Below are 10,006 nucleotides of genomic sequence, written 5' to 3'. Positions count from 1 at the left end.
CTGCAAAACGATGTTACAACAATATATTTAGTTACTTATCTGCGAAATGAGGCCCCGACTATGTTCAGGCAACTGGCTTGTTTTCAAATAGTTTGGTGAGTGACGCGAAGTGGCTGACCTTGGTTTCAAAAATAAGAAAACCGGATGTGCACTAACGTACGCAAGCCAGCAATAAGCTGGCTGATAACAGGCAGGCACTTGAATTTGTGGTAGAAACTGGCGGCCTTTGTATACTTGTCGTCCTCGGAGCAGCTTGCCGATATCAAGTTGTAGTTACCAGAACTAAAGAGCCAACTCATTGCGAAGGTCACATACTCGTTCTGCCAGCGTATCATGAAATAGTTTAATATGTATGATTGCCTTTACCTGCGAAAATGTTCGCGGGGAATTCAAGAATTCCGTGAAACAATTTTAGAGCGATAGATCCAAATAACATCCTGCAATCACGGTCTAGCTCATTGTGATGGAAAATATTCTAAACGTTTCTTCACAACACACATGTTATCATCGAGCTAAATTTAATCAAAATACATTGGAAAGATTTTGCGTTGTGTTGTTACAATTTAACAGACAATATAATTTTTTTAAAATTTAACTCATTAACTTTTTAAGTTATTTTAACTTTTGTATTTTTCTTGTGATATTAATTCTTTGTTTTTAATGTAAAAAATTTAAGTTTTGAGGGAAAAAAGGATAAAAAAATTAATGGATTTAGTTTGGTGCAACTGTCTACGGTAGTAATTTTATTTAATTTATAAATTTGTGTTTTCTTTAGTAGTTAGAATTAGTGTCAGGTTTTTAACCAGTCGGCTTAAGTTTTATTTATTTATTATCGATATCTAGGTGGAAAAAAGTATTCGTATTTATTCATTTATTAAATTATTTATTGTAACGAGGACTTTTGACTATTCGGGCACTGGCTCATAAATAGGCCGTCATGAACTATCCATTAGCGCATACCATCTAACACTGATAAATGAAATTAACTGCTTGGATTCGGAGCGAATCGTTTAAAGTTTTTCAACCCGTGCGGTAATCCAATCAAACGTTCGCCGGGACATTAGCTGTCTAATTTGTGATGAATTAAAGCTGAATGGAGAACGCTTTTGAAAGCGTCTCGTTGCTCAATCAAATTCACGTTCTGATTGACGCCTAGGCGCTTACAAAGCTCTGCATTTCCCAACTTTCTTTGAACCGAACCCAGTCGGTAAATGACATAAAATATAACCATAATGCATCCAAACATCCCAAACAAACTTTCTCGGCCATCACAAAACAAATATGAGGGTATTTTATTAAAAGCAGTGCTACTTTATTTACTGTAATATCTCTCTGAAATCGCTTACAACTGTTTTAAGTTTTGTACAGGATTTCCCAGTGCTTGGTGGCAAAACTCTTAATACAAATAATTCAGTTTGAAAAATGCTTTGTATAAATATGTCAAAAAATCATTCATAAAAAATATATTGTTACGAAGATACTACAGGCGAGGCAACGAGGCAGGCCAGTCTGCCGGGCGCGCCGGCCACAGGGGTTCAGTGGTGGCTCCACCTCCCGAGCAGGTAGCGCCCGTCAGCCCGCGACGTGGTAATCTGATTATAGCGGGTGCCTGTCCCCCTTAAAGGTTCTGCCCGTTTCCAGAGCCCCGTCAGCGTGAAATGGCGTAACTGTGACGCCATTGTTCTTGGAGCTTCGAGCATTATGTCGACTCTGATGACGCGACACTCCGGAAGGCTGCGAGATCGATCCAGAACAAAGCTGAAAGGCATATAAACGGAGGTTTTTGACCCACAAGGACAGTAAAAGTGAAGAGGGTGCGTGACACCTTGGCAAGTGAAAGTGGTTGACGAGCGACGGGTTTCGTGTGCAAAGATAGGTGTATCGATTCTGTCCTCGATACACAGAATAATCCGGGACGGTGTTGTGTGTCCGGCGGACGAGTGACTAGTGTGAGACAGAGTAAGAGACAAGTGTCTAGTGCGATACAGTGTAAGAGACGAGCAGTAGAGATCGTCGTTGTCGAGCCTGGCTCCAGTAGGGAGAGTAAATATTTGTAGGTTGTAGGTAGGTAATGTCTCCTAGCTGAGACGTCACTTGAAAATGCATAGTTCTAATAAGGAAAAGAAGGGTAAGATGGCAAACATAATGTTATTAATTGATTTCTAGCCTTTGGGACATGCTAATCTTTGATCTTCTTATATTACATGGAAGTAAAATTATCCCTCTTGTAAATTTTAATGGTTACAAGAGCATGGTGTAAGAATTTTAGTGAAGAAAATCTTTTAACCCACCCTCACTGGTGGGTAAGATGACGAACCAGTGAGAGTAAGATGACGAATCTTATATCTTTAAACGACTCCAACGATTTTCATGAAATTTAGTTTGAAGGGGGTTTCGGGCGATAAATCGATCTAGCTAGGATTCATTTTTAGAAAATGTAGTTTTATCCGTGTTTTCAATTATATATATATATATATATATATATATATATATATATATATAACCTGAATCTAGGAAACGGCTCCAACGATTTTCAGTGAAGATTCATTTCAAGAAAACCTTCATGAAAATAATCAGGTTTACGCTCGTCCCACACGTGCTGCTAAAGTAAGATGCTTGCAAAAGTTGACTAACATTATACGAGCATAAAGGTGTTATGATTTAGATGTTTCACGAGAGCGTGCGTCACAACGTGTAGCCGCTGAAAAAAATATTATTCATCTTGCATCAGTATATAGTTGGTATTTAAATATAATTTATAATAAAACACAATTTACCAACAAAAAAAAATACCGATCAAATCTCGGTAGAAAAAATGTAGAAAAAACATTGTTCATCTCACATAAAAGTTACATATTTACTTAAAAGTGTTATAATATTTAGAAAGAAATATATAATGATAGAAGGCCTGGAAGACTGAAAACAAAATTATTGGACTGATAGTTTCATTGGCTACAAATTCAATTGTATTTTTTTATATGAATATACATAAGAAATTTTAATTTTTTTTAATTAACTATTTATTTGTAACAAAAATCGTTGTAAATAATTAAAAAAAATTGTTAAGCTTTTATAACAATTAATTACAAAAATCACATTCCCATGCTCCAATTTTAACAATCACTCTATCCCAACCAGTGTACTAAGCATGAGCCCAGTCTTTAAGTAGAAAACTTTGATACCACAGTTCATTCTTCTCACTCCCCACACAGAATACAGTCTCTGTCCTCAATAAGATCCATCTCGTCTTCTGTATGTTCCCATTTTTCTCCAAAACGGTTTGACCGATTTTGATACAGTCTTTTGTAAAATGTTTGTGATACATCGGCGATGGTTCTTAGACAGGTGTTATGGTGTTACCTCGCCAGTGGACGCTATGATAAACATTTTTATTCTTGCTTTTGTATATGAACTACTGAGAGTCTGATGATAGAACAGAAGAACATCGTTGCTAAGAATGTGGAGACACGTAGCTAGTAAATAATGTTTGAGCTCGTCTTTCTTCATAAAAATCAAATATACGATTAATAAATAAAAAATTATACTTCAATAAATACATACTCTTTATTATTAGTTAGTATTGAATTTCATTTAGTTTTTTATTAATTGCATTATTTTCATAGTTACCTATTATTATATAATATTTTTGTCTATAATTACGTATTATAAAACTAAATTATCCAGCCTTCATTAGTAAATTCATGTTGAAATATGTTACTAAGGGTTGTGAACAAAAAAGAAAACAAGCTAAACATACGAGTTAAAATATACCTTTCGGCACTGCATTAAAGTGTTGGTAGATTTCGAAGTATCATTTCTTCTGGAAATATTTTGGAAACTTCTATTAACACCTGCAACATTTTAAGTACTTTATATAACCTACATAAATTCCTATACATCCGCCAATAATAAAAAAAAAGAACGATTTAACATTTTATCATATTCCATGCAGTGAAAATATTTTGAATATTTTAAATTATTGCATCCAGCATTGGATGTTTTAATGAATTTCAAATTATGCTTACCAAGGTAGTTATGCAATTATTTTTGATCTTCAAACACTATTTTTCATCCCTTGCATAAATACATGGGCGTATAATATTTTTTTAGACACACGTTTAGGGTAACATTTAAATGGTTATTAATAAATTCCAACGATTTTAATACATTCTAAGAAAGTTTATTTTTATTTTTATTTCAACCCCTGTTTGAAGAGTAATATATAGTTACAACAAAAATTGTTTCAGCTAAAGGTTTCAGATAAGGCTTAGGCGATTACAAACAATAATAAAGTATTTGATAGTATATCTATTTTTTTTTAAGTAATGGCTTTTTGTATTTCTGCCCTTGTTATTTCCACCCCTTTAAGTAATGGTTGGTATTAACAAAAATTGTTTCAATCAAATGTTTAGATAAAAACTATAATATTTTACAAACAATATTAAAGGATTTGATAGTGTACCTACGAAGGGAATTATGATTTTCTTTAAATTCTACCCATTATTTTTTAAACCCCTTGCAGCAATGATTCGTATAATCAAAAATAATTTCAGACAAAAATTTCAGATAAAAATTATAAAATTAATACATAATTTGGTACAAATTCTATGTTGTGCCTATGAAGGAAGATATAATTTTTTTGTCCTCCAACCCTTGTTTTTTCAATCCCTCTTGGTTATGGTTGGTCGTATCTAAAACTTATAGAGACAAAATATTATGGTATTACTCCTACGAAATATAATACGTTTAAACGGGTGTAATATTTTACATATTATGAGAGCCATACGATATTTCTATTTTTAAAGAAACCTTCCCAATTTATACACCTTTGATAGAATATTGCCCATTAACGAACTCGACCAAGATTTTTCACTTCTAGATTTTATATTAGTTTGGTTTTGTGAAAAATTGCAACTGTTATCGTGTCAACAAATTTGTTATATATAAATATATATATATATAATTATATATATACACACACACACAAACTTTTGAGTTGACGATTGTTTTGAGGTCTATTGACCATGAAAAGTAAAACTATATAAAACTTTTCCGAAAGTCGCACCATGGTAACGGCTACAATAGGTAGTATTTCTTTGAAATCTCTCTGATAAAGAGAGGTTATGTTCCGTTTATAAACTAAAATAAACGTGCATTTGCATTGTATACTTTTCTTAGAATGAGTTATTTTGGGTAATCTAGTAAAATTGTGAATTTATTTTAAAGTAATGGTTTGTTTCTCCTGTATCGGTTCGGAATCGGTGAATCGGCAACAGTTGTATCGGCATATCGGCGTATCAGCAAATATAGGGAAAATTTGTAAATCATTACAGCTCTATTATTAATTGTTATTACGTTGTTTCTACAATTATTAATTCTTAAACGAAAATATAAAACATTTGCAGTTTGGAATATCTTAAAAGATATAGCAATTCAAAACATCACTCTCAACAAAACGGTGTCGGCCGCAAGGGGGTACAATAAAAAAAAACATAAAATGGAGCAGTACGTGGGTAAAATGTTGGGTAAAATATTTTTTAAAACACCAAGCATACAGAAGGACAGACAAATAGACATTTAGACAGTAATGTAGGAATTCTCTAAAAAGTTTAAAATAAAAAGTAAAATTAAGTATTTTGAAAAAAACCACAACGGATGTAAACGATGTAATCAAAAAAGGATTATATAGTTTTTTTTTGCAAAAACCCGAATTAAAGGACGTAACTAACAAAAGCTAAAAATAAAAATAATTTTAAAAATGGTTGATTTGTTGCGAAGTCTGTCATACAAACAACTAATTATGACCATTCTTAGTACTTCCTACCTTTATGTACCTATTTGTTTTTCGTAGAGATAGCCACATTAATAATATTAAATATAGGTACTACAAATATTCACCTACCTATTAATATAATGTCAAATCCAAGAAAATACGTTGGAGCTGCCATTCCCTGTCCCACAATAAAATAAAATTTTGCCGTTTTATGAGTATGTGACTAATTGAAATTGCGTTGGGTACGTAAATTAATGTAGTTTTTAATTGCTGCATCTCTACGTGACACATAATAGCTTTTCTATACTGCTATATTTTAATTGAAATTGGGAACAGAGACGGCAATGGCTTGGCTTGGCTTTGTGATTTATGATTGTATGTAGGCAGGTAAGAAGGTGTAAGTTTTAATGTGGTATTTATTAATCACATAGAGAAGCTTCTTGTTGCTGTTTTTTTTTCTAATTCATGTAGTCAATCATTCATCATCAGTACATTTAATAATTTTATTCATTGTGACCCAGCTTGGTTTCATAGGATTCCCACAGTTTATAAATCGAATAAAATATCTATTTTTTCACATTTATTTTTTCTCAAACTTTATAAAAATTATACAATATTCTAACCTGGACAGGTAGTAACACAATTGAATTTTTTCAGAGCATAGTGGTGACTTTAATAATAAGGAAATACTAAAATATTAAATTCTACCACCTCAATTTAAAAGTTTAATTACATTTAAATTTTATTTTGAACGAAATTTTGTTTTTTTTAACCATTGAGCTTGGTAAACAAAGTGCACTTATGCAAGCAATGTGATGGTGGGGTTTAGGCGCAGAAGAATTTATGCAAATAGTGTCACATTTTCACATATTTTCTTATAATTTATGTAAATATGCATTCCCTTTCTTCAAGAGAAAAAAAACAAATTAACCTTACCCCAAAAAATCAAATAATATAATATTATTGCATATAAATTGTTAGTCTGGGAAAATATAGTCAACGGGAATGAAATCAAACAAACCAAAGAACGACTTACAAGAACCTGAAACCCGGAGATATCACACACTGACACATTTTGCATTCATTACTAAGACACATAGAGTCTGTGTCATGTTACTTATCCGAGAAGTCACAGTTCTCAAAAGAAGTAAAAATTATCCTTCTGCCACTGTCTATTGACAGTTTTGGTAGATAACGACATGCGATTGTCAGCGTTCGAAAACAGAGCATCATGCAATGCTTCACGAAGCGACAGCTAGGAAATTGTTACTAGGCGGGGTAACTGGACGCAGTGGGTTATGGTACGCAGGTCAGTATCTGGCTAAAGAAGAGGAGACGCACGCAGGAGTACTGGCACTACTATGCGGCGAAAGGAGTCACTTCGTTCTAGTCGAGTGGCGATGGCGTGCGGCTGAATTTTTGTTGGATATTTGTGTTTTTTTAAATCTGAGATTTTTCTAATAAGATCCTGCATTCATTGCATTCGAGGTAAGGAAAAAACTGTGTACTTTTTTAGAATTTTAAATGTTTATAAATAATTAGTGGTTTTTTTCTATAACTTAACGCGGTAAGGGCTTGTACTTTGTGATCGTTTCAACTGTAACTGTCCAGTAAACTGGTGTGGTGTCTTTTGGGGTATTCGTACGCAGGCATGCGTACCAATTCCCCATATGCGTTTTATTAACCCGTGCGAAATTTGGTAACGGTTATTTTTAAATAGATCATATCAATCGTTTTGTACATTGTAAAAATAACAGAAACACATATGTATACTAATTTCTCCAGTTCCAAAACCATTGAAATCAAGGACTACAGGGACCAGGATGTCGCCGAGACGAAAAAGGCATTCGGAAACCCTAACAGCCACTCCAAGAAAAACGATGCTGGAAGAAGTGGAAACAAAGAGGAAAAATTAAACGGAAACACAAGCTGAACATGATATAGGGAAGCCAAAAAAAATGAAAAAGAATAATACGAAGAAAATGATTTTCATCAATTCGTCCGTTTCTTCTAGCGAAGACAAAGGAAATGCAAAAGATGTTTCTCAAGATGATGAAATTTAAGATTTGGATACGGTGGCTCCATCTTTACAACATAAAATGGCACTAATTAGATCTGTATGTTTTGTGGAGAGTTTGGCAAGGACAGAGAACTGTGGTACCGCTGTGGCAGGTGTTCGGGCTAGGTCCCTTCAGACTGTAGTGCTGCAGAAAATCACTTTAATTTTGTATGCGATTTTTGTCAAGCGAAAGTATTATTATTTCAATAGCTTTGATGCTGAAATAGTCTACTTCTTTGTCATATATAACAACTGCGTTTTGTTATTTTAACGAAAATTTCATTTTTCCATATATTTACAACTAATGTTTATCAGTGTGTAAGTGTGTTGTTTTGTGATAGCTTTCCCTAGTTGTACATTAAAAATGCAAACAATAAGTAAGCTTCTTTCTTAACTATATATAATTTCATCCAAGTACCTACATAAATATTTTAAAAATACTATAGAGGCTATGAAAGATTAAAAAAAGATAAAAATCATGTCATGTAGTATTTAATTTGAAAATAAAATAAAAAATATGTATGTCCCTAGTATAATACAAAAAGTGTATTTGGTTATGTAGGTACATTGTCATATTGAAAAAATTATATTTCCTTTCAGGGAATATTCGGGGAAATTTTTTTGTACCATAATTGGCATAGGGGGTAATAATTTAGTGCGTACGATTACACACTCAAGATGGGTAATCGTACGCAATATATATTTTAATAATTTAAGTAAAAAAACACACTTCTCTTTTAAAAAAAGTAGTAATACTCGGCTATATTTAAACTGACTTACTGTCGCATTGCTACAAATTAATTGCATTGTTTTTTAAACTTTATTTACAGAAATATAATGTTTCAAAGTTAAGTGCGTGCAGTTACCCCGCCTTCCCATACGGATAAACTTTTGAGAATTGTAAACTTTTTACATTTGTACATGATACAGACTACCTAAGCTACATCGAGGGTTAAAAAACATTCCAAATCTTTGTACTACAATGAAACGTATAGCTCCGGTATGAGACACAGATTTTTTTTTGTGTGCGATGAGGGACTTGATCTATACCACACGTGCCTTGGTTATGAGATAAGTTTGGAAATGCAGGGTCTGTAGGTTAACCAGGATGAAGTGCAGATCCTTTGTCAAACGTGACAGGAGATCTCAGAGGAGCAGGAGGTGCCACGAATAAAGAACAAGGTTCACGTCCGACAAAGATATGGCATTGCCGGCAATGAGGCGGAGGCAGGACGTAGTCCGTTGGGCAAGGAACTTTTCCTCTGCAGGATTTAACATGTAAAACAGAATAATAAAATTAAAGTTAAAAGCTACTTAAGTTTACAGAGAATATTATGGAAGGATGACTGCATTCATTTGTGGGCTACAATAATGTACAGAATGTCGATAAAAGAATTTCCTAGTTATAAAATTTAATAGTATCAACTGCAAGCGTTATAGAATTTGGTTCAATGTCAAAGTTTAAGAGCCGCCTAAACAGTTTTAGATAAGCGCATGCGCGAATACTGCTTTGTTGTTTTATCGTTTGCAGCCTCCACCTAAGTTGAAAGAGTGGCTCTTTCCACAATTAATAGATGGTAAACCTGTAAACTTTATTTGGCAACAGTATCCCCATTAAAATCTATTTGAACGTGGTTGAACGTCGAAGTCCCTGACGGTTGGTCGTAATTGTTGATATGACAGAGCTCTCTTTCGCTGGCATCCACGTTCACCTGACATAACGCCATGCGATTTTTTTCCTTTTGGGGCTTTATAAAACATAATGTCTACATTCCGCCACTGCCTAATGGTTTGCCAGAGTGGAGACACAGAACACAGAAATGAAGAAGCTATTGCTGCCGTATAATTAAAGGTGCACACATTGAAAATATATTTTTTACCTTCAATTTGAGGTATTATTTGTTGTAAATAGTCTAAATTAAACTGTTATAAAGTACCATAAAAACTGGTACCTTGTAAAATGGACATACTGTATCTCCCTCCCAATAAAGCTCGACAGTGCCTCATACGCAGAAGCGGCAGAAGTTATTTTTCCTAGTAGTCTATATTTAATGCCGATTTGCACACGTGTTTCTGTGAGTATGTCTTTCATACAAACTTGACATGTGTGTTTCATGTGTTTGATAACATTAATATGTATGTAGTTATGGCTTGTTTTTTATGAAATCATCAAA

Source organism: Bacillus rossius, chromosome 1 (assembly GCF_032445375.1).
Source record: "Bacillus rossius redtenbacheri isolate Brsri chromosome 1, Brsri_v3, whole genome shotgun sequence".
In the NCBI taxonomy this organism is placed as follows: Eukaryota; Metazoa; Arthropoda; class Insecta; order Phasmatodea; family Bacillidae; genus Bacillus; species Bacillus rossius.
The sequence above is the reverse complement of the archived record's forward strand: the minus strand, read 5'-3'. Positions refer to the sequence as shown.